Consider the following 6,677-nt stretch of genomic DNA (forward strand, 5'->3'; position numbering starts at 1 on the left):
AAATGATCAACATCCTCTGCTGAAGGTAAAGTACAACCCGCCACACCAGTGGTTCTCAACCCATGGCCTCTATGCAGCTCAATCATCATACTGCTGTGGTCCAATGTTTTAAAAAACAAAACATTTTTAAATGGGTACACAGGAAATAAGTTGTATGGGTGCAGTCCACATAACACATTGAGAGCTACAGATAGAGCTGGCTCAGCATGGCAATTAGGTTCAGAACCACTGTTCCACACCAATAGTGTACCTGACTGATTAAGGAATGGTGGCACAGGGTTCTTCGTGACTCACCCACCTTCTCTGAGAGTTTCTTGTTCTTGGTTTCTTAGCCTGCCTCTCCAGAAAGTCCCCTGTTAAAGAAGGCAGCAACAGCACCCAAGTTTGACAGCCCCTTGTAGCCTACCTGCTCCCTTTCATTGCCCCAATCCCCTGGCCTATGAGGTCTGCTGACTGCCTGGAGCTCATGTCTGGCTTTTGATGGAGAGGATTCCCAAACCCATCCGACCACCATCCCATACTCCTCATCCATGTGGGCACCAATGACATGGCACGGAGAAGTCCAGGCCGGGTCATGCATAACTACAGGGCTCTGGGAGCTGGCCTCAAGGGTCTGGGGGCTCAGATAGTTTTCTCTTCAATCTTCCCTGTCACAGGACATGGGCTGCAGAGGGACAGGTGCATCAGCAAGGTGAACAGAAGACTCCAGCAATGGTGCCATCATGAGGGGTTTGCATCCTCAACCACAGTCTGCATTTCAGAGAGAGCAGACTGTTGGAAAGGGATGGCCTCTATCTCACCTGGAAAGGGAAGAAGTTCTTCTCAGCCAGAATGGCTGACCTTCTTGACAGGGCTTTAAACTGAGACCGCTGGGGGACAGGTGGTCTACTAACAGTTTTAGCCCAGGTCACGTCAGCTGCACTAGTAATAACTTGGGCAGCCCAAGGGAGACAGCCCAAGGAAAAGTCCCGCTAGACCCCTCAGGGAAGCATTGGGCTTCATATGGCAGACTTAACTACCTGTACACAAATGCCAGGAGCTTGGGAAACAAGCATGAGGAACTGGCCCTTCTCCTATGTGATTGTGTAGGAATTACAGAGACCTGGTGGGACTCCACCTATGATTGGTCAGTGGCAGTAGAAGGTAACACTGTGTATAGGAGAGACTGTGTGAGGAAAAGGGGTGGAGGTGCTGCTCTCTTTGTCAAAGATCAGCTCACCTCCCTGCAGATTGAGTTTCCAAACCAGGAAGGGTGCCTTGAGAACCTCTGGGTCAAGATATGAGGAGAACATGGGGAGGATGACTTACTCCTAGGAATCTACTATAGACCTCCCCACCAAAAGGAAGACCTAGATTAGGAATTCATTAGAGAACTGGTCGAAGCTGCATGCTCCCAATGCTTGATCTTCATGGGAGACTTCAACTTTCCAGATATTTCTTGGGATGATCACATGACCAAATCTGACAAGCAGTGTAGTTTTAGCACGTGCACCAATGACCTCTACCTAACCCAGGATGTCTATGGGCTGACTAAGGGAGAGGCATTGCTGGATATGGTCCTGGCCAAATTGGAGGACCTGGTGAGCGATCTGTGGATTGAGGAGAAGGTTGGTGACAGCAACTATGAGTTGGTCACCTTCTTAGTTCACTGAAGAGAAGGCAAATCCCTCAGTAAAACAGAAGTCCTTAACTTTGGGAAGACCAGCTTCTGCAAACTGAGAGAACTGGTCAGTCAGGCAATCAGAGGCCATACCCCACCAGAAAAGGGAGTACATGAGTAATGGTCATCGTTCAAAAACTTAATCCTTGGAGCACAGGGCAAAGCCATCCCATCTCACAAGAAATGCAGTCAAGGAGCAAGGAAGCCCATATGGCTGAATAAGGAACTTTTGGACCTCATTAAGCTCAAAAGAGTAGCCTACACTAGCTGGAAAACAGGAAGCATTACCAAAGAGGATTACTGTGCACTCACCCACACCTGCAGAGAACTGTCAAGAAAAGCCAAAGCACAAACTGAACTTAGGCTTGCTACAGGGATCAAGGACAACAAAAAGTCCTTTTTCATATATATGGGAAGTAGGAAAAAGAACAAAGACAGTATTGGGCCCCTGAGAGATCCAATGCGGCAACTGACGTCAGATGCCCAAGGAAGGGCCAATCTCCAAATGACTTTTTCGCATCAGGTTTTCATCCTCCCACAAGGATCACGCTGCCAGTAATGGCACAAACCAATTTGGAAGTCTTTGATGGGCTAAAAATTGATGTTGAACAGGTGAGGGAACACCTTGAGAAACTGGACATTCACAAGTCCGTGGGCCCAGAAGAAATGCACCTGAGGGTCTTGAAAGAGCTGGCAGACATAATTTCATCCCCTTTGGCAGAGATATTTGAAAAATCATGGTGCTCAGGTGAGGTTCCTGATGACTGGAAAAGAGCCACCGTGGTCCCAATTGACAAGAAAGGGAGGAGGGATGAGCTGGGGAACTATAGATCAATCAGTGTGACGTCTGTCCTTGGAAAAATTCTGGAGAAAATTGTCAGGGGATCCATTAAAGCCAAACTAATAGAAGGCAAGCTTCTGAATGCCAGCCAACATGGCTTTGTGACTGGCAGGTTTTGTCTGACCAACCTCATCTCCTTCTATGATGAGGTAACATATGCCCTGGACAAGGGAGATGATGTGGATGTCATTTATCTGGACTTCAAGAAGGCCTTTGACTTAGTTCCCCATGATGTCCTCATGGTTAAGCTGGGGAAATGTAGCCTAGATCATCATATGGTCTGATGGCTAGGCAACTGGCTACAGGGTTGGACCCAAAGAGTACTAGTTGAAGGGAGCAAATCAATGTGGTGCAGGGTGACCAGTGGAGTTCATCAGGGCTTGGTACTTGGGCCAATATTCTTTAACATTTTCATAAACAGTCTAAATTCAGGAGTCAGATGTGAACTGACCAAGTTTGCGAATGATGCCAAATTATGGGGGAGGGCTGTCACACCGCAGGGCAGGCTGGGGATATAGGCCTACTTGGACACACTGTCAAGGTGGGCCGACCAAAACCGGATGGCCTTTAATACATAGAAGTGATCAACCACAAGATGAATATGAGCCACCAATGTGATGCGGTGGCAGGCAAAGCTAACCAAACTCTGGTGTGTATCCACCGATGTATCTCAACCAAAACCAGGGAAGTTATCCTCCTGCTTTACTCAGCCTTGGTGAGACCTCAGCTGGGGTACTGTGTCCAGTATTGGGCTCCCCACTTCAGGAAGGATGTGGAGAAGCTTGAGAGAGTCCAAAGGAGAGCCAATAGTATGATCCAAGGCCTGGAGGGATGGCTGTATGAGGAGAGTCTGAGGGACTTGGGACTTCTCAGTCTGGAGAAGAGACAGCTCGGGGGGGACTTGGTGGCAGCCTACAACTTCATAAGAGGGGTACATCAGGACCTGGGAGAACATCTGTTCACCAGAGCTCCCTAAGGGATAACAAGGTCTAACAGCCATAAACTCCAGGAAGGCTGAGTTCTTTACGGTGCGTGTGTCCAGGGTCTAGAGCAACCCCCCCCCAGAGGTGGTGCACCTACTCTGGGGTCCTTTAAAAACAGCTGAATTTATTTCTTCCTGTGGTCTTTTGATCCTAGCTGATTTCCTGCCTATGGTGGGGGGGCTGGAGCCGATGATTTCTTAAAGTCCCTTCCAGCCCCTAATGTTTGTGAAATCTATGGAATCTAAATCTATGAAAACCTCACTCAGTTCTACAGACACACTTGGAGACCTGGTAATAAAAAGAATAGACCCGTCTCATGTTTATTCATAACTATCTGCATGAGATTCTACCCCCTCTCTTCCCCCAATCCATTGCTGCACGATCAGGTATGGCAAGCTGGGAAGTACGCAGGCTACTGTCAGCGTTTTGTGTAATGCCTTTATAGGATTAGCTATTTGAACAGTGCCATTAATCTTGCTGTTTGTTGCACCAAATCGCATTACTCTCACCGGTGACAGCTGGCGGAATCACTGCCTAAAGCCACCACCATATTGCTAACACGTTTACCATCTTTCCCCATTTTGGATTCTATGGTAATCTAATCTCTGGAACCCTCTTAGAGAGGCAACATATCCTATCAGGGAATGCTTTGTCTGCAAGTCCTCTTTGTAAATTGCTTATTGAAACAGATCCTCTATTATTATTTTCCTTCCTCTACCTTTCAGCAGGCAAGCAGTGGCCAGCCTGAAATCTGATTAGCGAGCTGCAAGTTGTATTAAAGTTTGGAGAGTGAGAAAGTAAATGGGCTTTGACTCTTCTCCTTCCTCCTCACCATTGATTTCTCATTCAAAGAGGGTTTTAAAAATTCCATTGCAGGCTGCCACATATTTGCAAACCCTCAGCTGTTGACATCAATTGCAGGCGTACCTGACGGTTGCCTCCGAGCCCACTTCTGATCCCAAGCTGCCTCTTGTAAACAGCTACAGTCTTCCCCAGAAAGAGGAAATAAAGGCACGCCTGGCCTGATTTGCAGGTGACATAAATCAGCAGTACTCCTCTGAAGGCAGTGGAGCTGTGCTAGTTCCCATGCACTGAGGATCTAACCAGGATGGATAATTAACTCAATAGAGTTCTATTGGTGTCAACGAGCAGGGATGTAAACAGGTAGAGAATCATGCCTGGAGAAACTTTAGTCCAGCCAGGCTTCTCTCCTTATCCTGTTTCCCATCAAGTAGCCTGCTGGTGCTGCTGTAGTCCCACATTTCCACAGCACAACAGCCCCCCCACCCTACCACTGATGCTACTATGATTTGCAGCCTGGAGACAACCATCCTGTTGAATGAAATGGGTTTGTTATCAATTGCTTTATTTTCTGTATGTATGTTAGATCAGAATCAGATTTGTAATCAGTTTATGGCACTTTGCAATATATGCATAATGATGTAAATTGCCACAAAGCAAGGTAAATACATCGGCTTGCCTTGCTAATGTGATAAAACTATGGAGGGGGGAGGGGAAGGACCAGAAAGATCTAACTTATTAAGGGTAGTGTCAGCTTGCTTGCTCTCATTTTGCAAACTTTGGGCTAGATTCTGCTGCTAGTTACAGCAGAAGCAGTGCAGATTAACACTGCCAAAGGAAATGAGGTTATAGCAGTCTAAATGCAATGCATCTAGGGAGGGAAGAGTCAGGCTCAAGGTTTTTAAGCCAAGTATAATCATCCTGCAGTTTCTACAGACTGCATAATGAGGCTGCTCAAAGCAAAAGTGATATACAATTTCTTATGATTCTGGAACTCCTCCCAACTAAATTTGTACATTCCCCATTGTACAAAAAGTGACATATGAAAATGTGAATATTGCATCATATTAAGAAACAGGAAGAAATTGCAAGCACCATTGGAAATCCTCAGGTATAGCCAACACTGTCGGCATCCCTGATAGGAAAGTTTTTAATTTGATAGTTTATATTCCATTAGCATCCCTCATCTATCACACTTGAAGTGCACAAGTGTAGCATAGGGTACACTACTTTGCATTTGCGAGAGAGAGCTGTGAGGTGCATAAGAAAATATTTTTGAGGCTCTAAAGAAACCCTCTGTCACAACAACTTCGTCCCTTCAAACAAATAAAGAGATGGGGAGATTAGTGGTGAATGGGAGAGGCAGACAATATGGAAAGCCCAACACATAGTTATATAACTGAAGGGTACCTGGAGAAAGCATAGGTAAGATGAAACCTAAGAATATGAATATAATTAGGCACACTGAAAGCAGATCAAACAACGGTCCCTTTGGCTGGGTATCCTGCTGTCTCTAATGGCAACCAGATGTTTCAGAGGCAAACAAGAAAATAATACCCACAGTGGATCTGACCAAAGCACTCTCAAAGGGGAAATTTCTTCCTGATCCTTCAGATGGTAACCTGTGTATGCCCTGAAGCTTGAACATTGATAATCTTTGTACTTCGAATCCTTTAACTCTAGTGGTATTCTTAATCATGTAAGCATCTAATGCCTATCTTAATCTTACTTAGGTACTGGCATTAATCATATCCTGTGGCAGCTTTATAATGCTGGTTAATCATGTTACATTAAATAATATTTCCTTTAGTTCATTTTAGAAGTTCTGACCAAGTGTTTCAACTGACAAGTGACTGTCAAATACCTCAATTTTGGGGTATGCAATGTAAAATTTATTAAAGGGGACAGACTTTCAGAGAGGAGCTGCTCAGCAGGTCCTGAATGTGAAGTTCTTTTAAAGTATCCCAAGCTGCATACCTAAAAATTAAGTCACAGAAAGCCACAATGTACATCTGAAAATTTTGGAGGCTGCCTTTTGGCATCATGGGACAAGTACAGTAGGGCGGTGCGAAGCTTCAGGTGCTGATTCGATTCAGAGGAGATTCGGCCCAATACGATGGCCGAATTTCTGAATCCAAATCAGGGGACCAATTGGAATTAGGGGACCAATAAAGAGGTCCGAATCGATTCGAAGCTCTCTGAATCTATTTGGAAAATATTCAGAGAGCTTTGACGATTCAGGCAGTCCCTGTCCACTGCAGCAGGGAGCTGGAGCCGGATTTGGAGCTGGTAAGTAGGGGATAGGGAAGAGGGGGGTTGGAGGAGAGGGGAGGGAACCATAAGGGGACCCCTGCTAGGCCCCATCCCCTGCCTGCTCCCTCAGCCCCCCCGA

The 6,677-nt window shown here is 46.0% G+C and overlaps 1 long non-coding RNA gene across 1 annotated transcript in view; it reads right to left on the bottom strand.

The window, feature by feature from the left end:
* Positions 1–769: 769 nt before the first annotated feature.
* The window catches only part of LOC109319242, a 13,706-nt gene continuing 7,798 nt past the window's right edge, over positions 770–6,677 (bottom strand). The window contains exon 3 of the long non-coding RNA XR_002103430.1: positions 770–1,015. This is a non-coding gene — a long non-coding RNA (uncharacterized LOC109319242). The remainder of the gene's footprint in view (positions 1,016–6,677) is intronic.

Source organism: Crocodylus porosus, unplaced genomic scaffold (genome assembly GCF_001723895.1).
Source record: "Crocodylus porosus isolate Cpor-Errol unplaced genomic scaffold, CroPor_comp1, whole genome shotgun sequence".
NCBI lineage: Eukaryota > Metazoa > Chordata > Crocodylia > Crocodylidae > Crocodylus > Crocodylus porosus.